Raw genomic sequence first — 27,810 nt, forward strand, 5'->3', positions numbered from 1 at the left:
GGTAAGAGGTGTGCTCAGGGTATTGTATGCGTCGTTAGAGATTTAACAGACAGGAAAGTGCACAAAAAGGTTTTTATATCACTATTTTTATGGTTTTTTTTTACAGTTTTTAATTCTTTTTTTTACATTTATATGTCCCTGTATGGAACGTGAATCTGTGAGCCTATGATTGCTATGATAATACACTGCAATACTTCTGTACTGCTATGTATTATCACTAATAATGGAGATCATGGGCCATGCCAGACCTAGACACCGCTGTCCGGTTGTAGATTGCCATGGCAACCCACTGGCCCTCCATGGTTACACAGGAAACCATTGGTTCTAATAGCCGCACACTTTTTACGTGCCTCCCTTACCGTGTGGAAGAGGCCTTACATGCGGATGTGAGATGCTTTTCATTCAAAAAACCGCCTTGCATCACTTTATCACACGCATCCCCTCGGGCGCTTGCTTCACACACATGAAAGGATCACAAGTGCTTTCCATTGATTTGATCTATGGAATCTTAAAAAAACACGTTGCGTTTCCATGCGAGTGCGATGCGTTTTTTATTTTATTTTAGGAAGAACATTCAACTTTCTTTTATGCATGTGAAAGCGCATGGGCTGCGATGTGATGCAATGCGGTTTTTTTCTAAAAATAGGGATCTCGATCCCCGCTGTTAACACCTTACATGCTGCGATCAACGTTACCAGCCATCCGCTAAGAGGGCTGATGGACACCAGGCAATGGAGTCTGGGTCTATAATGGCCTGTGATCGCTATTGTAAGCGGTAATGCATTGCAGTATAGAAGAAAAAAACTGTCCCCTCTTCATATAAGAAAAATTCAAAAAAACAAACACATATTATCCTGCATGGTACCAAGAAAAATTACAGCTCGCCACGCAAAAAACATTCCCCGTACGGCCGCGTCGACGGGAAAATGGAAAAAAAGTTCTGGCATTTGAAAATTAGAGATGAAAATCCCCCAAAAATCGTTGCGTCCTTATGCCTAAAACACCGACCCTTCTACCAAGTAGGGATTGTCCAAGTGGAGGACTCCTTTAACCCCTTAATGCTCCAGGATGTACATCTACGCCCTACAGCGTCAGGATATGTATGAAGAGAGATTGCAGCGCTACCTCTCTTCATACAGCGCGGCATCAGTTGTGTATTACAGCTGACACCTGCAGGCAATAGCTGCAATCAGCCGCGCGGCTTATCAGCGCTATTAACCCTTTAAATGCCGCTGTCTGTCATTTAAATTCCCTGCGATATGATTGCGGGGAGCCGTGCGGGTGACATGACAGCCGGGGTACTCCTGAAAGGCTAGAGGGCTGTCTTATCAAGCCGTCCCAGTGGCGTGGCCTGATAGACTGCCTGTCAGATTGCAGAATGCCATAGCATTCCATCATACTGCAGGAATGATCAAAGCATCGCTAGTTGTGGTCCCCTAGGGGGGATAAGAAAAAAGGTATAAATAAGATCAATAAGTGAAGCATAGAGTCTAGATCACGTGAGGTCATTATCCCCCTCTGATCTTCCTTAGTCAGACCTCATCTGGAATACTGGGTCCAGTTCTGGGCACCCCACTTTACAAAAGACATAGACAAACTGGAGCAAGTTCAGAGAAGAGTTACCAAGATGGTGAGCGGTCTGCAAATCATGTCCTATGAGGAACGGTTAAAGGATCTGGGAATGTTTAGCAGAAGAGAAGGCTGAGAGGAGACTTAATAGCGGTCTACAAATATCTGAAGGGCTGTCACAGTGCAGAGGGATCAGCCCTATTCTCATCTGCACAAGGAAAGACTAGAAGCAATGGGATGAAACTGAGAGGGAGGAGACATAGATTAGATATTAGACAGAGAGGGGGATCAGTGAGTGGGACAGGTTGCCACGGGAGGTGGGGAGTTCTCCTTCAATGGAAGTCTTCAGAGGCTGGACAGACATCTGTCTGGGATGATTTCGTGATCCTGCACTGAGCAGGGGGTTGGACCCGATGACCCTGGAGGTCCCTTCCAACTCTTCCAGTGTATGATTCTATGAGTAAAGTTTTACATTTTTGTAAGAAAAAATAAGTAATAAAAGTTTAAATCCCCCGCCTTTTGCCAAATCTGTAATAAAAAAAATCTAAATCATAAAACAAAAATACATATTTGGTATCGCCGCGTCCGTAAAAGTCCAATCTATCAAAGTAGGACATTATTTACCCCACACGGTGAACGTCGTCTGGGAAAAAAAAGCGAACACCAGAAATGCCCTTTTTCGGTCACCCTGTCTCCCCAAAAAATGCAATAAAAAGAAATAAAAAAATCTGTGGAATTTCCAAAATGGTACCAACGTAAACTACGGGATGTCCCACAAAAATGAGTTATCGTAGAACTACATCAATGAAAACATAAAAAAGTTATTGCGCCCAGAAGACGGCGGCAGAAAATGATTTAGAAAAATTAAATGTCTTTGAAAAAAATAAAAGTAGCGCAGCAAAAAAAAAACTACAAGTTTGGTATCGTAGTAATCGCACCGACCCAGAGAATAAAGTTATGTCATTTTTGTGGCAGTTTGTGCGCCGTAGAAACAAGACGCACCGATAGATGGCAGAATGTGTTTTTTTTGTCATTTCACTCCACTTTTTAAAAAGTTTTTCAGTACATTATATGGCCCATTAAATAGCACCATTGTAGAATACAACTCGGCCCGCAAAAACCAACCAGCCCTCCTACAGCGACGGCGATGGAGAAATAAAGGAGTTACGATTTTTTAAAAGGGAGAAGGAAAAAACAAAAATGGGGGGGGAAAAGGGCCTCATCCTTAAGGGGATTAAGGGCCACAGTCGGCTGCATCCGTAGAGGGCTGAGGAATGCCGTTGCACCCAATAACCTCTTGTAAAGGGAGGGGGGGGGCGCTGACGGGAATAATATAAAATCCGCTGTACGACTTGTGTTGTGCAATGACAATGGTTGTGTAACGACACGTAGAAATACCGGCTCTGAACATTGTGAAGTGGGCTGTTTGATCAACCACATGCGTTGTACTGTAATCAGTGCCAATTATTGCATAATGCAGCTGGCATGAAACCTGCTGTCTGTTATACAAGAAGGCTGCCAGCTCACAGGACCTGCAGGTGCAGGGGGCAGTCCACATGGGCCATACTTCTCCTATGATCGGAGGGGTCCTTACCTACCTGCCAGGTATCAGCCTGCAAAAAAAGGGGGGCCTGTAGGTGTGGGGATGGGGGGGGGGGGGAGGGTTTAAGATTTGGTTGTCATGAGTACTTGTGATTTAAATTTGTGATGATGGAAATCCACCTGTTAGGGCTGCTCTCCCACGGCCAGGAAACTCGCGCGAGATTTGTTTGTTGCGAGACGCACGTATATGAACCTCAGTCTTCTGAATGGCATGTCCTATCTCTTCTTCTTCCTCGGAACGCATTGCCTATTGATTTCAATGGGACCTTTAATGCATTGCATGTCATGTGATGTGCATGTGAGTGTGATGCGCATGCAAGTGTGATGTGCATGTGAGTGTGATGCGCATGCAAGTGTGATGTGCATGTGAGTGTGATGCGCATGCAAGTGTGATGTGCATGTGAGTGTGATGTGCATGTAAATGTGATGTGCATGTGGGTGTGATGTGCATGTGGGTGTGCTATGCATGCGGGTGTGCTGTGCATGCGAGTGTGATGTGCATGCGAGTGTGATGTGCATGCGAGTGTGATGTGCATGTGAGTGTGATGCGCATGCAAGTGTGATGCGCATGAAAGTGTGATGTGCATGTGAGTGTGATGCGCATGCAAGTGTGATGTGCATGCGAGTGTGATGTGCATGCGAGTGTGATGTGCATGCGAGTGTGATGCGAGGTTCCCCACCGAAAACAATGGTAAACACTTCCGATCCTCTATCACGCAATAAACTCGCACAAGAGGATCAGAATGTCGCACATGCAATGCCTGAAAAACCCCTCACATCTGCGGGTAAATCGCACATTCACAAGTGCGATATTAGGACGAGTTTCACAGCCTGATATTGCGCTCGCCCGCGTGTAGAAGCCTAATAGTGGGGATTGTAGCAATTGCAGCTCTGTAGGAGAGCTTTAGGCTGCCTGTCCACGGCCGTGACGGAATATTACTAGCCATATCCCGCCGCGGGGTATGAGGGGGGAGCACTGACAGGTCCCTGATGAGCCTATATAATAGATAGGCTCACTGCGGCAAATAGCAGCATGCTGCGATTTTAATCCCACGATCAGAGAATCGCTATGATTCTCCGCTCGTGGATGTCGGGCTGCGCTCTCCATAGTTAGCCTATTGAAAGCGTTCACCGCATTACCCGCAGCTGGATTATCGCCGCGGATAACGCAATGACATATCACCCGTGGACAGAAGGCCTAACTCTATGATGATTGGCTCCGGCAGTCACGGTCGCATGGAAATGACGTCCTAAGGCTACATTCACATGGGCATGCGTGATATCATCGCCAACATGCGTCTTTCACGCAGATGCGAGGCATCGCTTCTGTGAAACTGTGATCCGCAGGCGCGTGTTTCATGCGTGTCAGAGGATCACAAGTGTTTCCACTGATTCCAATAGGAGACATCACATCGCACCCGCATGCACACCTCAGGGCCTGTGATTGCCATGTGATGGCTTTAAAGGTCTCATTGAAAACAATGGGCGAGGCGTTCCGAGGGAACGCAAAAAAAGATAGAACATGCTGTGATTTTCATCCTTCATGGGAATAAATCCCTTCAAAAGAATGGGGTTCATATTTGTGAGGGTTTCTAATTCCCTACGGGGGACTTGAACTTGTCATACTTTAAACTGCTCATACAGTATAGTGCAATACCATGGTACTGCACTATACCATATTCTGACAGGCAGCCTATAAAGACGTGCCACACATTGATGGGCGATCAGTCATGACAGCCCCGGGGACCTGCAGTCATTCCTCTCACCCATCACCCCCTCTAGTTTCAGATGCTATAGGAACGAGGGAGCTCTATATCAGCGTCTCACCCCTGTGAATGTAGCCAAAGAAAACTGTGGTGAAACAGCGTTTTATCGGGGGACTGCATCCGCCCCGCTGGAACGGCCTGGAGGGTCCTCAGCTTGTGGCCCAGACCCCTGACACATTAGACTGACCGGTCTCTGGCCGATTATAAGTGACATTTACGGTCATTGACCCGGGACCCGAACACATCATTTGCATGCAGCATGGGTACACGTAAACCATTGGTATTACAGCTGTGCTCAGACCTGCATGGTTAGCAAACTACCACACAAATGCCCATTATACCACCTATTATACAGTATAGAGGGTTTCATGGGTGTAAAATGGTGACAGGTTCCCTTTAAGTGAATAAATACAGGTTATACTGAATCTTCCCCATAAACTAGGAGCTCCGCCTGCTCTACAACATCACGCCTGCAGTTCAGGGAGCGTGATCAAGCCGATACAATCCCTTTAAGTTCTGATGAAACCGCAAACTGAAAGCTATGCAGCAACATCAAATAATTGTGGACAGTTTGGGGCATCGGCGCTCAAGAAGGAGACATCAAAGTTAAAGCGGGTACAAAGGCGGCAACTAAAGTAATAAAGGCAATGGGCGAACTACAATACCCAGAGAGCTGACCAAAATTGGGAATATTTAGTTTAGAAAAAAGACAGCTGAGGGGCGACCTAATAACTATGTATAGATATATCAGGGGTCAGTACAGAGATCTCTCCCATCATCTATTATACCCAGGACTGTAACAAGGGGGCGCTCTAATAACTATGTATAGATATATCAGGGGTCAGTACAGAGATCTCTCCTGTCATCTATTATACCCAGGACTGTAACAAGGGGGCGACCTAATAACTATGTATAGATATATCAGGGGTCAGTACAGAGATCTCTCCCATCATCTGTTATACCCAGGACTGTAACAAGGGGGCGCTCTAATAACTATGTATAGATATATCAGGGGTCGGTACAGAGATCTCTCCCATCATCTATTATACACAGGACTGTAACAAGGGGGTGCTCTAATAACTATGTATAGATATATCAGGGGTCGGTACAGAGATCTCTCCCATCATCTATTATACACAGGACTGTAACAAGGGGGTGCTCTAATAACTATGTATAGATATATCAGGGGTCAGTACAGAGATCTCTCCCATCATCTATTATACACAGGACTGTAACAAGGGGGTGCTCTAAAACCTATGTATAGATATATCAGGGGTACAGAGATCTCTCCCATCATCTATTATACCCAGGACTGTAACAAGGGGGCGCTCTAATAACTATGTATAGATATATCAGGGGTCAGTACAGAGATCTCTCCCATCATCTATTATACACAGGACTGTAACAAGGGGGTGCTCTAAAACCTATGTATAGATATATCAGGGGTACAGAGATCTCTCCCATCATCTATTATACCCAGGACTGTAACAAGGGGGCGCTCTAATAACTATGTATAGATATATCAGGGGTCAGTACAGAGATCTCTCCCATCATCTATTATACCCAGGACTGTGACAAGAAGTAGTTCTAATAACTATGTATAGATATATCAGGGGTCAGTACAGAGATCTCCGCCATCGTCTATTATATCGAGGACTGTAACAAGGGGGCGCTCTAATAACTATGTATATATATATCAGAGGTCAGTACAGAGATCTCTCCCATCATCTATTATATCGAGGACTGTAACAAGGGGGCGCTCTAATAACTATGTATAGATATATCAGGGGTCTATGTATAGATATATCCCTCCCATCATGTATTATACCCAGGGCTGTAACAAGCGAGCACTATACTATATACTATATATATATAATCAGGGGACAATACAGAGATCTCTCCCATCATCTATTATACCCAGGACTGTAACAAGGGGGCGCTCTAATAACTATGTATAGATATATCAGGGGTTAGTACAGAGATCTCTCCCATCATCTATTATACCCAGGACTGTGACAAGAAGTAGTTCTAATAACTATGTATAAATATATCAGAGGTCAGTACAGAGATCTCTCCCATCATCTATTATATCGAGGACTGTAACAAGGGGGCGCTCTAATAACTATGTATAATATATCAGGGGACAATACAGAGATCTCTCCCATCATCTATTATACCCAGGACTGTAACAAGGGGGCGCTCTAATAACTATGTATAATATATCAGGAGTCAGTACAGAGATCTCTCCATCATCTATTATACCCAGGACTGTAACAAGGGGCACTCTAATAACTATGTATAGATATATCAGAGGTCAGTACAGAGATCTCTGCCATCATCTATTATACCCAGGACTGTAACAAGGGGGCGCTCTAATAACTATGTATAATATATCAGGGGTCAGTACAGAGATCTCTCCCATCATCTCTTATACCCAGGACTGTAACAAGGGGGCGCTCTAGTAACTATGCATAATATATCAGGGGTCAGTACAGAGATCACTCCCATCATCTATTATACCCAGGACTGTAACAAGGGGGCGCTCTAATAACTATGTATAATATATCAGGGGTCAGTACAGAGTTCTCTCCCATCATCTATTATATCCAGGACTGTAACAAGAGGGCACTCTAATAACTATGCATAGATACATCAGGGGTCAGTACAGAGATCTCTCCCATCATCTATTATACCCAGGACTGTAACAAGGGGGCGCTCTAGTAACTATGCATAATATATCAGAGGTCAGTACAGAGATCTTTCCCATCATCTATTATACCCAGGACTGTAACAAGGGGGCGCTCTAATAACTATGTATATATATATCAGAGGTCAGTACAGAGATCTCTCCCATCATCTATTATATCGAGGACTGTAACAAGGGGGCGCTCTAATAACTATGTATAGATATATCAGGGGTCTATGTATAGATATATCCCTCCCATCATGTATTATACCCAGGGCTGTAACAAGCGAGCACTATACTATATACTATATATATATAATCAGGGGACAATACAGAGATCTCTCCCATCATCTATTATACCCAGGACTGTAACAAGGGGGCGCTCTAATAACTATGTATAGATATATCAGGGGTTAGTACAGAGATCTCTCCCATCATCTATTATACCCAGGACTGTGACAAGAAGTAGTTCTAATAACTATGTATAAATATATCAGAGGTCAGTACAGAGATCTCTCCCATCATCTATTATATCGAGGACTGTAACAAGGGGGCGCTCTAATAACTATGTATAATATATCAGGGGACAATACAGAGATCTCTCCCATCATCTATTATACCCAGGACTGTAACAAGGGGGCGCTCTAATAACTATGTATAATATATCAGGAGTCAGTACAGAGATCTCTCCATCATCTATTATACCCAGGACTGTAACAAGGGGCACTCTAATAACTATGTATAGATATATCAGAGGTCAGTACAGAGATCTCTGCCATCATCTATTATACCCAGGACTGTAACAAGGGGGCGCTCTAATAACTATGTATAATATATCAGGGGTCAGTACAGAGATCTCTCCCATCATCTCTTATACCCAGGACTGTAACAAGGGGGCGCTCTAGTAACTATGCATAATATATCAGGGGTCAGTACAGAGATCACTCCCATCATCTATTATACCCAGGACTGTAACAAGGGGGCGCTCTAATAACTATGTATAATATATCAGGGGTCAGTACAGAGTTCTCTCCCATCATCTATTATATCCAGGACTGTAACAAGAGGGCACTCTAATAACTATGCATAGATACATCAGGGGTCAGTACAGAGATCTCTCCCATCATCTATTATACCCAGGACTGTAACAAGGGGGCGCTCTAGTAACTATGCATAATATATCAGAGGTCAGTACAGAGATCTTTCCCATCATCTATTATACCCAGGACTGTAACAAGGGGGCGCTCTAATAACTATGCATAGATATATCAGGGGTCAGTACAGAGATCTCTCCCATCATCTATTATACCCAGGACTGTAACAAGGGGGCGCTCTAATAACTATGCATAGATATATCAGGGGTCAGTACAGAGATCTCTCCCATCATCTATTATACCCAGGACTGTAACAAGGCGGCGCTCTAATAACTATGCATAATATATCAGAGGTCAGTACAGAGATCTCTCCCATCACCTATTATACCCAGGACTATAACAAGGGGGCGCTCTAATAACTATGTATAGATATATCATGGGTCAGTACAGAGATCTCTGCCATCATCTATTTATACCTAGGACTGTGACTGTAACAAGGGGGCGCTTTCTACGTTTAGAGGAAAGAAGGTTTCTACACCACATAGAAAGGTTTCTACACCACATACAGTTCTTTACTGTAAGAGCAGTGAGCCTATGGAACTTTCTGCCTGAGGCTGTGGTGATGGTGAATTCGATAAAAGAGTCTGGCCTCATGCCCACTGCCGGGTCGGATTCCGCCTGTGAAATCTCGCAGCAGAATCAGGCCCGTTGCCCCCCAGAGACCCTATACTCATCTCTCCGGATCCGCCGCGAGAATGTCAGCCAGAGAGCCGGCGCTGGGGTATGACACGGATTCCTGTGATACTTCCGCTGTGCCCACAACACGGAGTATCGCAGGTCGGACAGCGGCCATTGACTACAATAGAAGCCGTCCGTGCGTTTTTCCGCACAAATTAGAACATGCTGCGAATCTCCCCCCACGAGCGGAAAATCGCAGCTGATTGAGGGGAGAATCATTTTACACAGCATGTCTATGGACGGACGTTGCTGCGGATATCACAGTGGGTGTCTGACCGCGATTTCCACACCGATAATCCGACCTGTAGCATTCGGCCTTTAAGGGGGTCCTGGATGCTTTTCTTGAGCGTTACAATATTACATGTCATATCACTGGTTACTCAGGAGGGTCGCTGATCCGGGGATTATTCTAATTGTCAGATTGGAGTCGGGAAGGACATTTTTTTTTACTAAAATGAGGAAAATTGTCTTCTACCCCATTGGGGTTTTTTTTTTTCCTTCCTCTGGATCAAAATTGGGGGGGGGGGTAATAGGCTGAACTGGATGGACACGGGGCGTTCAGCCTAAAGAATATGCTACTATGACAGTATTGTAAGTTACTATGTAACCAAACAGAGAATATAAGAAAAAAACCTTATTAAAGGTACAAAATAAAATAGAACGGAATTAAATGGAAATATTTCCATTTTCAATAAAAACCAATTAAAATCATCGGGGGAACGAAACAGAAGCGTTTGAAAACAGAGAATTGAAAATGCCTAAAGGCCAGGCTCAGCGGAAGTTTACCGCATATTACGTGCGTGTGATACGCAGTCATTAGTGGGCAATCAAATACATCACATTACGCTGTTTCACTCCCATTTGCGTGTATGCAGTGCGTAATACAAGCTTTTTCCACTTTTTGGTTTCTTACACTTTCTGCTGCCTGGGGTGAAGTGTGAAATGGCGCCCCCCACCCCGCAGAAAAAACCATTCATCTTACAGGAATCAAAACTGCCAATACACAAGATACCCAACACCTACTTCAACCATTGAGACTTTTCTGAAGTGACAGAGTAATACTGCCCCTAGTAGTGGCCCCAAAAGTAAGTGACACCTAGGGGGCCCCCTGTAGTACTAGTAAACCCCTTAATGACCCCAGTAGTAATAGTGACCTCGTTGGTGGTCCCAGTAGTAATAGTGACCCCCAGTAATGGCCTCAAAAGTAATAGTGACCCCCTTAATAGCTCCAGTACTAAAAGTGACCCCATTAGTGGTGCAAATAGTAATAGTGACCATGTTAGTTATCTCTATAGTTATATTAACCCTGTTAGTGGCGCCGGTAGTAATAGTGGCTCCAATAGTAATAGTGACCCTCTTAATGGCTGCAGTAATAATAGTGACGCTGGTAGTGGCCCCAATAGTTATAGTATCCCCTATAGTGGCCCCAGTATTAGCAGAGTCCTTTGTAGAGGAACTCCAGCAACCTGCCCAGCTTTTCACTCACTCTGTCCACAGCTCCCACCCGGCGGCTCCTGACCTCTCCCCCTGGTGTCCGCGTTGTTGTGGAGGAACGCAGTCACCGGGGGGGGGGGGGGGGTTGGGGGATACAGACTGATTGCAACAGCAATGGATGCTGAATGGGAGCAGTGGAAGGACTGAATGAAAAGCAATTATACCATCAAGATGGCCAGAAAAAAATAAATACCAGCCGGGCCAGTGACTTACTGGGTTGCAAACCTAGCTTTGCCCCTCTGAGGTCCTGTGGACCGCCGCCTGAGGCAGTGGTCTCGGATCGCCTCATGGTAGGGACACCCGTGGGCAGAATATATTCTCATGTAAATGAAGGATCTGCTGCCCACAAAGATGAAACTCTATGGGGCAAAAAAAAACCTCTGAACAATCATCTGTCTCCTGCAGAGTCTGATTGGCTTGTGTAAAGACTCGGTAGCCAATCGCTAATTGTGATTACCACCACCGCTTTCAAAGTAAGACAGTAAAAAGGTTCATGGTAAGTTCCGGCACCTTCTAGGAAATGTTGGTGGCTCGGTAGTTGCCCAGTTTGCTGCCCCATAAAACCAGCTGTGCCAGCCCCAACTAAAGGGAAAGTCTTCGCAGCGCACTTACTCTCGTCTTTGAAGGTCTCAGCCCTTGTGTGCGTCTCCTGAGGAACAGGACGTCTCTTCCACAGACTTAACTTCTGTTTATCTTTAATTAGCCAAATCCTGCAGGGAGCGGCCGAGTAACCTGCCCACTTGTGACCGGCTGCTAACTGCGAGCTGATGTCGGACAACAATCCGTAATCTTCCTTTGTGTGCAACCAGCGAGTCTAACACTTCCTTGCATCACAATGGGGGAAGTTATCATTGTCGCTGGCCTCAACGTGGTCACTATCTGCGACAAATTTCTCAAAATGTTGCACAAATGTTGATAAAATTGTGACGTCTTTAACCCCTTCACACCACAGCACATAACGTTACATCTTAGCTGCCTGATACTTAAAGAAGCTGAGTCCGTGCCACCTGCAGCGGGCGCCCTGGCGCTTGGATCTGCCCTGTTCCTCCATTGAAAATGGCCTCTGTATTCGGTCCATGTGTCAGTTCGTTTTCTTCGTTCGCCATGCGTTTTTCATTTCCCACCCAAAAAACTGAAAGTAACCCAATTCTTTTCTTCTTAACGTTAGAAAAAAACGGACCGCCCCCGGACTGTACATGATTGGCATCCGTTCGCTGGCCAACTTTGTTCTCTCTCCATTGACTTGAATAGGGGAGTCTTGTCCGCAAGGAGTTTTCTCCCGCGTTCAGTGCCTGCATGATGAGGCCTGGTAGTGTATGCGGCTTCACTGACTAACACGGGTCCGTGTGCTGTCCATGTGTCGTCCGGTTTTATTACATCCAACACACGGATAAAAAAATGGCAGCGTGTCGGAGGTCTTAGGCTGGCTTCACACCGGGGGCGAGAAAATCACGCCAGATTTGTGGGTTGCAAGACGCACCACTCTCACGCTGATATGAACCCCATTCTTTGTTTTCCTACATTGCCCTGCCATACCAGAAACACATTGTGGCATTTTCTATCCTTGCACATGTTCTCCCATCTTCCGTATTGCTCAATGCGTCCGGCAGCAGCATCGCTCCACCCGCTAGGTGCATGCGACGCGAGGGCTCCCATTGAAACCAATAGATCACTTCTTCCCTGAAGTGATGCAAGGTTGTTTTAACATCCGCGGGGTACTCATGTTGGCTCGCCCGATATGGGTACTTAACAACTAAATCGTGCGTGGACTCTCTTTATTATCGCCGAGGTTCATGCGGGGAGAAAGGAACGGTGGTGTCATGTGACAACCTGAAGTTCCACCACATGCATATTGGCCATCCCTCTCCTAGGGGTGTCCGGAAGAGGCCCAGCGATGCCCTGGCCGAGGCTGCGTGTGTGCCTCTGGTGAGGAGTCAGGTAAGTGCCACCCTGACAAGTGACCACTCTGCCCTCCCAGCTCCTCAATGTTTGCCCTGTGTCTGGAGTTACCCTTTGGGACGCTGCAGAGGTGCTGTAGCACACAGTAATAGGGGGAGATAGGGCAGAGACCGGCGCAGAATGGGGATAGCAGCAGGGTGAGTTTGTATAGGTTGGTAAGACATTTAGGGTGCTGGAAAAGTGAGAAGCCAAAGATATTTGTATTGTAAACTTTGCAGAAACACATTGTGGCTGGAGGAAGTCATCATGGTGCTCTGCACTCCATGGACCAGGCAGAAACATGAACAACTCCAGTCAGAAGGGACGTCACCTGTGATCACTGGATATATCGGTACTGAAATCGCTTCTGTGGTCTGCAGAGCGCCTGTGTAGAGCCACTATCGAGCACTATATGGTTACTGTATGCTGGGAATATTAGTCTTTCTATAGTGGTTTTTATTCAGTCGCAGTATGGTAATATTAGTCAGTAGTGGTCATGGTGTGCGGTATTATATGGGCCTTGTATTATGGTAACTGGTGTTTGTATGGCGTGTTTTGTTCAGTACTAGTATGCATATAACATTCAGTTACTGTATGCTGGTAATATTAGTCAGTAGTGGTCATGGTGTGGCGGTATTATATGGGCCTTGTATTATGGTAACACTGGTGTTTGTATAGTGTGTTTTCTTCAGTACTAGTATGCAGATAACATTCAGTTACTGTATGCTGGTAATATTAGTCAGTTACTCTGCAGTAGTAGTGGTCATGGTGTGCGGTATTATATGGGCCTTGTATTATGGTAGCATTGGTGTTTGTATAGTGTGCTTTGCTCAGTACTAGTATGCAGATAACATTCAGTTACTGTATGCTGGTAATATTAGTCAGTAGTGGTCATGGTGTGGCGGTATTATATGGGCCTTGTATTATGGTAACACTGGTGTTTGTATAGTGTGTTTTCTTCAGTACTAGTATGCAGATAACATTCAGTTACTGTATGCTGGTAATATTAGTCAGTTACTCTGCAGTAGTAGTGGTCATGGTGTGCGGTATTATATGGGCCTTGTATTATGGTAGCATTGGTGTTTGTATAGTGTGCTTTGCTCAGTACTAGTATGCAGATAACATTCAGTTACTGTATGCTGGTAATATTAGTCAGTAGTGGTCATGGTGTGGCGGTATTATATGGGCCTTGTATTATGGTAACACTGGTGTTTGTATAGTGTGTTTTCTTCAGTACTAGTATGCAGATAACATTCAGTTACTGTATGCTGGTAATATTAGTCAGTTACTCTGCAGTAGTAGTGGTCATGGTGTGCGGTATTATATGGGCCTTGTATTATGGTAGCATTGGTGTTTGTATAGTGTGCTTTGCTCAGTACTAGTATGCAGATAACATTCAGTTACTGTATGCTGGTAATATTAGTCAGTAGTGGTCATGGTGTGGCGGTATTATTTGGGCCTTGTATTATGGTAACTGGTGTTTGTATAGCGTGTTTTGTTCAGTACTAGTATGCAGATAACATTCAGTTACTGTATGCTGGTAATATTAGTCAGTTACTCTGCAGTAGTAGTGGTCATGGTGTAGCGGTATTATATGGGCCTTGTATTATGGTAACTGGTGTTTGTATAGCGTGTTTTGTTCAGTACTAGTATGCATATAACATTCAGTTACTGTATGCTGGGAATATTAGTCAGTTACTCTGCAGTAGTAGTGGTCATGGTGTAGCGGTATTATTTGGGCCTTGTATTATGGTAACTGGTGTTTGTATAGCGTGTTTTGTTCAGTACTAGTATGCAGATAACATTCAGTTACTGTATGCTGGTAATATTAGTCAGTTACTCTGCAGTAGTAGTGGTCATGGTGTGCGGTATTATATGGGCCTTGTATTATGGTAACTGGTGTTTGTATAGTGTGCTTTGTTCAGTACTAGTATGCAGATAACATTCAGTTACTGTATGCTGCCTCTGATTTATATGGTTGGTTATATGATAAATAATATTTTTGGGGGGAAGAGGGGTACATCATATGCCTCGGGGCTTGCGCCCCTGATCTTTTAAGACCCTGGCAACGTCCCTAGGTTGGGAGTGTGTCACAGTAGGGGCAGGTGAGGCAGGGGTCGGGGTACGATGCGGACACCAGGCTTACAAAATATATATTTTATTTTAACAAATTAACTTGGAGATGAAGTCGCCTTAGAAGCTTCTGTTATCAGATAACAACATGCAGTTAGTCAGAAATGTTAGTCAACCTAACTGACTCTAAGATCTGCTTAATTCTACCGTTAGTGGGGGATGGTAACAATCTGTTATGAATCCCAGAGACCAGCAACACGCTGCACTGTACAACATGGTAGCACCACCGAACATCTCAACCCAGGGATGGGGTCGCCTGCACACAGCTGGAAGTCACACAAGTGTTGTCCCGTAATTTGTCCACAATTGGCGGATGACTATGTGTTCCTCTGGTGCCGGCCTGAGCTTGCATATTTTAACTGGCAGGCCTGCTTTTAAGGCACTACCTGTGTACACATTGGGCCTTTTCCTGAGGGCCGACCTCACTTACGTAGCTCCAGTGTGTTTGGTACTGTAATGTAGGTGATGTCTATTGTGAGTCCCCCGATTCTCAGAGCTGCAGGAGGATGTGAACCCTTTGTAGCAGTCTCTCTAGCTATAGTCTTTGCAGCTTTGTTCTATCATCGACACTTGTTCTGGTGTGTTATGGAGCTGCACTTCTCAAACACCGTCTGCCTCCTTTCTTGTGCCACTGTTCCTCTCTAACAGGCACAGATTCTCCAATTCACGTCTCCCACATCTCCTCAAGCCGACTCCTCACTCCTTTGGCAGCTCTCTCCCAGCAATGCAGTCTCTCTTAAGGCTCAGTACCACTGGAATTGGTCTCCAGCTTGCAAGTCTTATGATCTCAAGTCCTCCAGACCTCCCACCTGACCTCTGCCACCAATAGGTAGTCACATGCAATACTGCATAGAGAAATACACAAACTACAGTAATATAGGACAGCCAGTAGAGGTCGCCCTTATAGCATCCAGATTAAATAACTATAAGAACCATAACCAAGCTCATTACAGCACAAACTCCAACCTGGGCTCCCTTCTTACAAGCGTACTGGAATACCATTGGTAGAAAGCCTCGTCACAGGTCTGTGTCAGTTCCAAGAGATAGAGCGGCACAGGAGCAGAGACAGGCCGCTTTCTGATGCTCAAACTGCTGATTAAGGCCTTGTTGATATGGGCGACACGGCATTGCCACGAAAAAATTGCTGCAATATCCCATTGCTGCTTCTTGCGATATCGCTGCAGTTGCTCGCAGTGATAACACGATTTTGTAGGGCTACAAAGTTGTTTGTAGCACCATATGCAAGGATTTTGGGGGGGAGGGGAAGGGGGCTTGAAATATAAGCCCTACCCCGAAAAAAGCCCTAGCTGTAGAATTTTATTTTTTTTTTTTAAGTATACTTCACCTTAGATGTGCTGTCCGGGGTTCTGCTGCATATTCTCCCTGGTCTTTTGTCAATGTTTTTCATCTCTTCTGGCCAGGGACTGAAAAATCCCGCCTCCTGGAAGCATTGGCTATGATTGGCTGATGCTTAGCCAATCAGAGTCAGCGCTCGATGAATGCAATGCAACAGAGAGGAAGGCTTCATAGGGAAACATGGGCTACAAAACCCTTATGAGTCGTGGGCATATCGCCGGACCCACAAGGTTTTTGTGTCGGGATGTCGCAGGCTACAAAACATCGCATGTGAGAAGGCACCCATAGGAAAGCATGGGCTTCACGTACATGCGATTTGTAGCATTGTAGCGACACAACAAAATCGTGCAACTTTGTTGCCCGTGTGAAGGAGGCCTAAACGCTGCAAAATCAACTCCTAATTTGCAGCATCATCCACTTGCTCTTATGCAGACCCAAAGCGTTTTTTTATAATGTAGCACCACCCTGTAACTTCGAGCGGGCAGAATACAAGTCCCCATGCTGCATCCCTGCACAAGGACACTTGGCCATCTCCCTAGAGTAACAGTAAGAGAGTTACAGTAAAGCAGCCCTTCCACCAATCCCAGATGTACCTGTCATGGCACCATGGTACTGGGGTGCAGGTGTAATAATGATGTCTAGTCCCAATAACCCCCATTGGCACATACATTATTAAGGCACAGAAAGTATCTAATGTCCATAAAGTACCTTACCGTTCAATGCTGTGATGGAGCTCCAGGAAATAGGTCAAAACTGGCAGTAAAAGTGGGTAAAAGCAGTCCCATCCAGCTGGGTTGTGGGTTTAATGGAGCACCCCTGTGTCTGCTCTTGTCTTAACTGCTGGATGACAGAAGGAGTATAATGATATAAAGGCTCATCAAACAGCAAGCGGCACGCCCAGAACAGCCCGACCTGCGTTTCACTTTTCAGCTTCTGGGGCATGTATTGACCTATTTTCTAGAGTTGCATCACAGAGTTGAGCAGTAAGGTACATTTTGGACATTATTCTTGGGTGGATTGGTGGACTGCTGCCTAACCGCACAAGCTCTACATTTGACACTAGAGTGACATGTCAAAAGTTTTGTTCAGTAGGAGTCTGAGTGCTGAGACTGTCACTGATTGCTGAACTAAAGGGGCTGCAGCGCTCACCCAAGAGCTGCGCCCCTCTAGCTGTCATTGTTGCCTGTCAGCTCCTCTCAGCAACTGAAGATGGACACATAGACTTCTATAGACATCTATGTGTCAGCCTTCAGCTGATGAGTGAAGCCAACAGGCAGCAACCCCTGGACCCCCACTGATCAAAAGTTTTGACATGTTAAAAGTTTTCAAAAAGTGCAGATACTTTTTAAAGAGGCACTAACTTTTCACACAACTTCTACTCATCTAGTAGCTTGTGTTAGTCTCATACTTTCTGTAATATACTTACATTAAAAATGCTGTTGCTTTACCACTGAAAATCACATTCAAAGTGGCTGCCACTAGGGGTCTCCCTTCCAGCTCCTCTTCAATCCACTCTATTGTAACAAGGACACAGGGACATAGCAACAAGTGGATGGGCTATCTTCACAGGTGGCTCACATGCACTTACAGGCTGCAGGCTGACAGATCTGCAGACACTGTGATAACAATCTCCACAATTTCTGCCTCACATGCTGTTACAACATGTGGGTATGTGTCTATGTCAGTATGTGCACACATTACACACACACATTATAGTGTTTTTACTAACCATTTGGCCAGAATGTTTCTAAATGCCTGATCACCCTGAGAAAGCAGAGGGTTGGGCATTCAGATAGATACTGCTTCCCTGCTGATTGGCCCAGAGACAGTGCAATGCAGCATGAAAAGTAAGGGCAAGAAAGTCAGGACAGTGAACTACTAGCAGAATGTCTGGCTTGCTACATGCCTTCTCCTTGAAAGTAGATTGCAAAAGCAGAGCAACAGAAACATGGGGAACCAGACTACCTGAAAACCAGAACTTACAGACATGAACTAGGGTGCAAACAAGCAGGTAAGGAAAACCTGGGGTATCTTAGAAAACGTCTTGAAGTCAGCTATGCTTTAACGCTTCTTCTGATGCTGCACTGTACATATTGAAAGTTAATATATTGAGGTCTCCCCCTATAAGCCAGGGTGAAGATCCAGTACAGAGATCAGCTCTCACATACCTGAGGATTATATGGATGGCTCATTGACTTTAATGGGCACCATGTAATGATACACCACTGCTTTCCTTTGTACTAACTGCTGGCTCTGTGCAGTCGGAGACGTACAAGACAAAAACAATATATCTTGTCACCTAAAAAATATTGTACCCGTATTCTGTCTACTGATGTATCAGGGTAATAGTGAGGGATGGGAATTACCTACAGCCTCACAAGATTACATGCCTCATGCCCCGGGTCATGCAGTTATGTTGTGTAGGTGCCGGGTTTGATCAGGAGCCAATCCTACGCCATACAATGTGAGTGCCAACTGTCTTTGGCAGCTGACACGCGCCCGCAACAGCCGCTATTAACCCTTTAAATGCCCAGAGCGGTGTTCGTGTGTCCTGAATGCCCCCCCCCCCCTCCCCCACAGGGTGCTATTCGATTGCTATAGCAGCCTGGGGTCTTCTGAAGGCCCCCATGGCTGCCATGAATGAATACGTATGAAGGTGTGCCTGTTGCACATCTTTATAAAATGCAGTATATTACATTGCACTGTATCAGCGATCAAATGTTCGTAAGTACAAGGGGAGTGAAAAAAACAAGTAAAAAGGCATTTTAATAATAATTCGAAAAAATAAAAAGTAAAAGTTTTTAATAAAAACACTTTTCCTGTATTTCTAATAAGAAAAATTGTATTTGGTATCGTGCGTCCATAAAAGTCCAATCTAACAAAGTAACGTATTTATCCTGCGCAGTGAACGTCATCAGAAAAAACAATACGCAACTCCAGAATTGCGCTTTTTCGGTCACCCCGTCTTCATGCAAAAATGTAATAAAAAGCGATTGATAATACATATGTACTCCAAAATGGTTCCAATAGAAACTACAGGACTTCCCGCAAAAAACGAGCCCTCGCACATGGTATATTAAATAGTACTGCCAAAATGTACAACTCGTCCCGCAAAAAGAACAAGCCCCCAGACACTGACAGCGATGGATAAAGAGTTATGATTCTTTAAAGTTGGGAGGGGGGGGGGGGGGGGGAATACAAATAATGAAAAAGCAGGACGGCATTCTTTAGGGTTAACTTACACGGGCGTGTTGTCACTGTGTATTTTATGCGTATTTTTCACATGTGCAGAACACAGCAAATACACATTATAACATGGGAATTTACTGCGCTATGTTAAATCTCCATAGCCAATATTGGTGCGAGTGGCCTAATAGAAATGAATGGGCTCTGGGCACTGCGTATTACACAAGTGAAAGATATGAAAGATATGTGCGCAATACATAGTGACAATGCGGATGTGTGAGCGAGCCCTAAGGGTTTAGTATCCGATCACTCCTGCCTATGAGGGCAAAAACACACTGCCGTAAGTGCAGCTACGCTCTGCAACACGGAGCGTAGCTGCGTCTGAATGAGGGAGATTTCTTCTCCCTCACTGGCAGTTCAAACTCTGCCCCAGAGTGCAAAAGTTTGAAAAAAGAGGCGTCGAGATCTTCCCCGCACAATGTATTCGTGAGAAATCCCAGCAGGAAAATGAAACCACTAAAATCCTATTGAAATCAGTGATTATAAGGGGAGAAAAACACGTCCATCTGTGTATGCCCTTAGAGTGAAGAGTCTCAAAAGCTGGTGCAAGAAGAGACGCACCAGAGGCTTACTGCACACCTGAAGAGAATGGAAGGCGAGAGAAATGGGTTCCTAAAGAAGTTAGGGTTCCTTCACGCTGGTGATCGCGATATCGCCGCGAGAAAATTGTGGCAAAATTGCAGTTTTGCTCATGAGATGTCTGAGCATCAGCGATGCTTTTTCTTACAAAAACATCGCTGCTGCTTGCGATTTTCTCGTGCGGTTTTCTGGAGATAGACAATAGGAGTTTCTAATGTTAAAAACACATCACACGAAAGCTGCAATTTCATGTTATGCTATGCGATAAAAAGGAGGGAAACATGGGAGATTAAAAAGCAAAACTCAGAAAGATAGGACATGCTGCGATTTTTTTTCTAACGCCACATCGCAATCACCAAAATCATTGGTTTCATAATTCTGTGTTTTCACTCACTCTCGCATCACTTAACAATCGTACAATTTTATTGCAAGTGTGAAGGCACCCTAAGAGGAGCATGCAGAAACTAAGAGAAGCCTATCAAAGCCGATTGTAACACTGCAGGCTCAGGTGTCAGATATGGAAGGGAAAATGGAGAAGAATGCTGCATGCTTGGATTCTGTTGAAGAGCAGAAGAGAGAAATTCAAAGAGAGTTAGAAGCTACAAGTCAACAGTAAGAAGAACAAGCAGCTGCTTATGATAAACTTGAGAAGTTTAAAGCAAGTCTTCGGAAGGAATTAGAAGATGTTATGGTGGAGCTTGGTCATCAATGTCAGATTGTGTCTAAACTTGAGAAGAAACAGAAGCTGTGTGAACAGGGGCTTACTGAGAAAATCAGGTCTGTGAGATATGCCCGTAAGCGTGCTGAAGAAAGCGCTCGTAAGGAAGAGACTGAAGCGCTCACCTGGACACCCAACCTGAAAGAGGTGTCAGAGGAAAAGCCGTTGTTTCTAAGGTTTGCCAAGAACATGCTGTATAAGAGGAGGAAACACTCATGTGTTTTCGCCATAAAGCAAGCAACAATGATATGTGACATATTATGGAAGAACTGCTTCTGCTATCTTTTAGTAGGGAGGTTCATGTACGGATGCAGGAAAGATTACAAATCCCATTACCCTCGCATGAAACTTGCATGTGATTTTTTTTCCCTCACCAATTGGAAACAATAAGCGAGATTTCTGCAGAGAGAAAAATCTGACATGTAAATTGAGCCCTTGAAAACAATGGGGTCTACTTCAGTGTGAGTTCTCATGGCAGTCTCACCCCTCTCAGAATCTTTATGGTCCATTTATAGTTGCCCTCTGTCTGACTCTCCAGGTACAGTGCCATAATATACAGTATTTTCTTGGGACATGTCTGTTTATGGAAATGTTCTTACTAGTCAGAAATGGCAAACAAGAAAAAAGAACCCCCGAGCTCCGGAACCAGGACCACAGTCTATATTAATATTCCACTTTATTAATGCGACAGGAATATTAATATAGACTGTGGTCCTGGTTCCGGAGCGCGGGGGTTCTTTTTTCTTGTTTGCCATTTTGGATATTTGAAGCGCATGCGAGGGCTTTCTACCCCAGGACGTCTCTCCTAGGATTTAGGATTGGGGACCAGGTTCCTTTTTGAGAAGTTATCGTGGAAACTGTGTGCCGGTGGCTCCTTTGTGCAGAGGGGTCCACTGTGCACCAGGTGAGTGGACACTCACCATTTATTATATTTGATTATTTTTATTATATGTGAGGCGCTGAGATTCTGTTTTTCCTTTCTTACTAGTCAGATACATCCATTTTTGGGTGTGAGCCCCATTTTGAGTCGGTTTATATTTGTTGTGTGTTGATAAATATCAGTTTTATCACTGTTACAATGACGCTGGAGGTTCTCCAACCACAAGTCCATTCTCAGCTTTGGAGGTTCCCCGAGTAATTTGATGAATGCTGATGATTTTCAAACTTGCATAAAGAAACAATGGACCACATTTCCAGACGACAATACAATTACAGAAACGCACTTCAGCACTCATGAGCATTTAATATCTGAATAAAATTGCACAACTGATATTTATACTAACTGCATAAAAAAGCAAGCTTCTGAGCGCACATATTGATCAAAGCACGTGGGCCCACCCCACACGTCCAGGCAAATCTTATTGGACAGGTACCTAGCTTAAAGGTTGGGACATCGAAAACCGATATGTGCTTTGGCGATACTTTCCATGGATATTGCTTTGTCCGATATATCGGCAACATCGATAGTTTAAGGCGATATAATATGGATTTCAGTATAGTTGCGTGTCTTGCGGTCCGGTGACCAGATCTTCTTTCTTTACATTCCGCCCTTCCCTTTGTGTTGTACAGGATGTCGTTTTGCTTGCGGCACTAATGAACTTATAAACAAGTTCTGGAAACTTTTGGAAAGTATCAGGCGACTCTTTGTGACCAATCAGGTTTGCTGCAGTGGGGTCTTAGGCCCCTCCTCCACATGCTTTTGTTCATCGTGTTAGATGCAGGCTCTGAACGCTTGTGTCCAACGCCATGGCTGTGGGCAATGCTGTCTAAATGAAAGATGGAGGGCTGCGCTGAACGCACGAAGGTCGCATCCAGAAAAGGAGATGCAACGTGTCGTGCGTTCAGCGTCTAACGAAGAGCCTGTAGAAAAGATAGGATACCCATCTAACACAATGACAATTGCGTTCGTGTTACCAGGCCCTGCATTGTTTACAAGTTGCCATGGAGACCGTTGGTCCCTCCGCGGCAACTTGAAAAAATGCAGGGCACGCAGCCCCACAAACACTCAACCCAACTCCAATCTGTAACAGATTGGTAGAAAATATCCTTCTGTAGTTGCTACTTCGGTTCCTGCAGAAAGAATGTTTTCAAAAGCTGGTGAAATTCTGTCTGCTGGAAGGAGCATTGTAAAGGGAGAGCAGGCCAGCAAATAATACTTTTTGGCTCATTAGATAACGATTATTGGGGCCAATGATAATAAATTTATTTTCATAGACCTCATTGTAATTCTATGTTTCATCTGTAATTGTTTATTCTCATTTGTAACTTTAATCTATTTTTCTGTTATTAATAGTTAGAAGTTAATAAGAAATCCAACAGTTTAAAGTTTAACATTTTTTTTGTGAGGGCAAAAACTGCTCCACCAATGCAATGCATAGAAATAAACAAGCTGGCACATCAATCAAACCTGTCCAATAAGGTTCACCTGGACGTGGTGGATGGGCCCACATGCTTTGATCAAAATATGTGCTAAGAACCTGGTAGTGGCCTGAGTAGTAATAGTGACCCCCATAGTGGCCCCAATAGTAATAGTGTTCCCCACAGTAGCCCCAGTAGTAATAGTGCCTCCATCTGGGTAGCAGTCCGACAGGCACTTCACTCACTCCATCTGCAGCACCAGTCCAGCGGCTGCTGCCGCTGTCATCTGTCTGTGCACCCTGACCTCTCCACCCCATGTCTGTGCTGCATACAGGATGATGTCTTTGTGCAGGAAAGCAGATGCAATGGGAAGAAATCAGGAGTCACAGACTGATGACAGCAGTGGAGGCCAGAGTGGAGCTACAGATGGAGGGAGTGAAATGCTTGTTGGGTTGCTGCCTGGCAGCTCGCAGCTGGCATTTATTTTTTACTGGCCATATTATGGCTGGTAAGAATTAAAGAACTAAATACCAGCCAGGCTGGGGACTTACCAGTCAAATGGCAACCAGTCGCTGCCCCTCTGAGGTCCTGCAGCCTGCCGCGTCTTGCTAGAGGCGCCCTGCTGTTACTGTATTTGTGGCAGCCATGGCTTGCATGCACCTTCATATTTAATGTATTTGTTAGAAGTGCTGACTTTTCTTTTTTGTATGCATTTCTAGACAACAATGCTAGATCCTTAGGGCCCCCCTTCTTGTTCGGGCCCCACTCTAAACCTATAATACATGGTCACATTACAGTACACCTGGTAAATTTAAACTATGGACACTTTTACAAGCTCCGCTCCTCCCTCCTTGCTACCTGACATGATCACACTTTCCTCTTCACCCCAATCTCAGCAAAGATTCTTGGAGACTAAATCGCTGTTTGACGTGTTTGTTCAGGGCCAGAGGTACTGCTTCACCTGTTTTGTCCAATGGGTCCAAGACAACCTTCCTGAGGAAGATGCTACTCATTTTCGTGGACAGTCTCAATTATTAAATATTTAGGAGTCCAAACAGCCAAAGGTCTGGCTAGATTATTCCAGGTGAATATCGCCCATATATCGCATCATTAAAATTCATGGATAAATCCAAAGCAAACAACAGACGTAGATCAACTAGAGACCCAGAACAGGCAGGAGTCAGACAGGAGTCAGACAGGAGTCAGGCAGGAGTCAGACAGGAGTCAGGCAGGAGTCAGGCAGGAGTCAGGCAGGACTCAGGCAGGGGTCAGGCAGGAGTCAGGCAGGGGTCAGGCAGGAGTCAGGCAGGGGTCAGGCAGGAGTCAGGCAGTGTTAGGGAAATGACAAAAGAAGTATTAGCAATTTTGTCTTAAGCTATTTTATTATTATTTATGCCTTAAATACGTTTTAGTTCAGATACACAGAAACTCGTTTACAGGAAACAGTTGGAATGCTCTGGGCCAAATCCGCAGAGAATAAGTGCAGATTTGGTACTTGAAAATACTGTATATTTCATGGACCGAAACTACATACGCCATTGTGAATGAGCCCTAAATGTAACAACTACTTAATATGGCTGTGGAGCTCTATGCACTATGATGGTGCTTCTTCCCTTCCACCTCTTACCACCTTGGCGGGTGGCTAGGATGCCCAAATATGGCTGTCAGAACTGAGCCACCACCTGTGAGCTGCAGAACAGAGCGGTGTGGAGGTGTGCGCTGGAGCTCAGAATACAAAATGGCACCCACTCCCTGTGGCGGCGCCGTCCCCTCTGGCAAACACTGGATGTGTCCTTCGTGGAAAATGAAGAGACGGTCCATCTGCGTCTGAACCTCATTGCAGGCCATATAAAATGTTATAGCAGGCTGGATTCAGCCCATGGACACATGCTCTAGATTATCCTATGACATCCTCCACTCCCTCAAAGTGGTCAACAGAACTACTACAGGCCATATCTTCTCTGTTCCTCCAAACCACTTCTTGTTATGAGTGCAGGAAATGGAGAAACGATGGGGAAGTAAAGAAAGATTCTGCAAGAGAGAATTTACATCCGGTTACTGAAAGTGCGAGACCTGTCAACACCCATTGACATGTATGGTTCGAAAGTGGAAGCAAACTGTTTTATTGTTAATGCAGAATTCTGAAGCAAAAAATGTGGTGCCGTGTACAGAGTTCTTCTGGCACCAAGATGCCAGTAAGCTGGCCCTGTGATTAAGCCTTCCTTCTGAGATACGGTTATCAAGGGGCTTCAGTGTTTCTCCCCATATGGGATCCCAGTCATTCAGAAGTTGGAACCTGCCCCAAAGCCGGGAGAGTCTGAAGCCACAGATGGAGAGACTGGCAAAAATGCAGTCCATCCACTCTTCTAGGCCTAACCCTTCTATAAGCGAACTACCAGTCCCAGTCACTTCCTAGACTTACCTGCTGCAGCGTCTCTCTGTCCAACACCAGAGCCCTGGAACCCGCTGCTTGGAACCCAGAAGTAGGCTGACGGTCATGTGCCCCTCATTGTGCATGTGACTGCTCAGCTAATCACAGGAGAAAGTTTATTGATATTTTGCACAACATTTTAAGAGAACGTTTCTAATGGACAACATGGTATCATGAGCAAATCTAATGTTTGACACATGATTTCTAGGGAAGGTATCTGTGCCAACAACACTAACTTGCTGGACTAGTTTTGAGTAGTAAAGTTCAGAAATATAAAGCAATGTGTTTGTTTTAGTGAACTCGCTTTAGTTATTTACTTGCAGACTATCATTTACCTTCTGTTTAATACTTTGTCAAAGACTGATAAAGCCCTTCAGGTTTCTGCAAACACTCTTGAATTCTATGTGAAATTGTATGTCTCTTAACCTCTTCTCTCTCTGCACTCTAATACTACATCACATGAACTACTTCGTTCACAGGAGCGGCCAGACTATTTCAAAGTTCAGAACAGGTATGGAGGAACACTCCCCGAAGGCTTCCAGTCGGAGAGCTCGTTGGCTAGAATGGGCATCATGATACTCTAGGATGGCTTTTCGGAAAGGGTTGACAAGGAAGCATTCCAGACTGGATTCCAGATGGGAGAATGTGGTAGGCCCATATGAAATCCTACCTGGTACACAGTAGAGTTGTCACTCTTGTCACTCCGGGGTCACCCGAGGACCACATGTTTATTCTATATCTTTTGAACACCAACAGAATAGCAGAGAGCAAGTAGATTATCACAGACTCTCGTACTTCAGAAGTGGCCTCAGCTTGGTGATGCACTGGCGGAAGGTAGTAACAGTACTATGGGCACTTATACACTCTTTCTCAGCAATTCTCTGACAGCCCAGTGGGCTGATATTGGAGAAGCTGGCCATTCCTCCCATAGGGAAAGTTCACTGAAATCAGGGACTCTCTCATACTCAGTCTCAGGGCGAGTCTTACGTTCAGCCTCATGCTGCACTATCATTACTCCTGCTCTCCTGGAGCCATAGGCCGCCTGCACACGGGCGGAAATCCCGCCGCGGGATTTCCCGCGGGATTTCCCGCGGGATTTCCGCCACTGAAAGTTTGCATAGGAGTGCATTAGAATACGCACTCCTATGCAGACGGCCGCGGTTTGGCCGCGCGAAATCTCACGTGGCAAACAAACCGCGGCATGTCCTATTTTTGTGCGGGGCACGCACTCACCCGGCCGCCGGCTCCGGTCTGCGCATGCGCTGGCTGCGCGGCAGCCGGCACATGAAAGAGCCGGGGCCGCCAGGCGCGGGTGAGTATGCGCTCGTCTCTGCAGGCGCTCGGGTCGGGTCCCGTGGCGAGAATTCTCGCTGCCGGATCCGACCCGCTCGTGTGCAGGCGGCCATAGGCCCTGTCCACAACATGTTGTACTTCTCAGTGCATGCTCACCAGAGCTTATGCAGGTGCTCTGAAGTGACTCCCGGTCATCTGCATCAGAGCCACCATGGCCTCTTCATAGTGTCATTGTGATTTTATTTATTTTATTAGTATATCGTGACGCCAGTGCTACATTAGCAGAAGAATGTTAAATATGATGTAATTAAGAAATCACAAGAACCAGGGTTTAAGACATAGTAACTGTCTTTTCCATTTCTTTGTTGATGTCATTCGCGATCATATATCAGTGGACACATACAAGCCTTTCAGTATAAGTGGTTACTTTCTTTCCATGTTAGGAGTATCATTATCAGGAATACTGTACCTGGGATTCCTCAGGTTACAGAGATGATCCTCGGGGTAACATATGGCGGTGCTGGTAGTCTTCCTTGGGCCAGTTTAATGGCTCTTCAGCAGTGTGAACTCTTGTCTGACTAACTCCTCTGTTGCGGCAAAATGCCACTAGAGGGCAGGCACGGTGTAACCAGCGAATGACGTCATATGACAGAGGTATAATATAACGGAGCCCACACACGTATGGCTTCAGCAAAATATTCCTGCCTGACCACAATCAGGCAGCTTTATTTACAGCCCCCATACATTGGGCTGTCACCACATCATTGGGCGGTTTTCAATCCAACATCTGGTTACTTTAGACATTACAT

General features: G+C 45.1%; 1 protein-coding gene across 3 annotated transcripts in view; it reads right to left on the reverse strand.

The window, feature by feature from the left end:
- LOC136579952 (ectonucleoside triphosphate diphosphohydrolase 8-like) overlaps positions 1–27,536 on the reverse strand; it is a 74,391-nt gene extending 46,855 nt beyond the window's left edge. Inside the window, exon 1 of one of the 3 annotated variants that reach the window (XM_066580071.1) lies at positions 27,471–27,536. The gene's annotated coding sequence lies outside the window, so the exon portion shown is untranslated. Of the gene's footprint in view, positions 1–11,561; positions 11,609–17,089; positions 17,223–27,470 lie in introns of those variants that run through there. The other 2 variants (XM_066580068.1, XM_066580070.1) reach the window with 2 other exon arrangements.
- Positions 27,537–27,810: the final 274 nt, after the last annotated feature.

The sequence above is a fragment of the Eleutherodactylus coqui genome, chromosome 10 (assembly GCF_035609145.1).
Source record: "Eleutherodactylus coqui strain aEleCoq1 chromosome 10, aEleCoq1.hap1, whole genome shotgun sequence".
Taxonomy (NCBI): domain Eukaryota; kingdom Metazoa; phylum Chordata; class Amphibia; order Anura; family Eleutherodactylidae; genus Eleutherodactylus; species Eleutherodactylus coqui.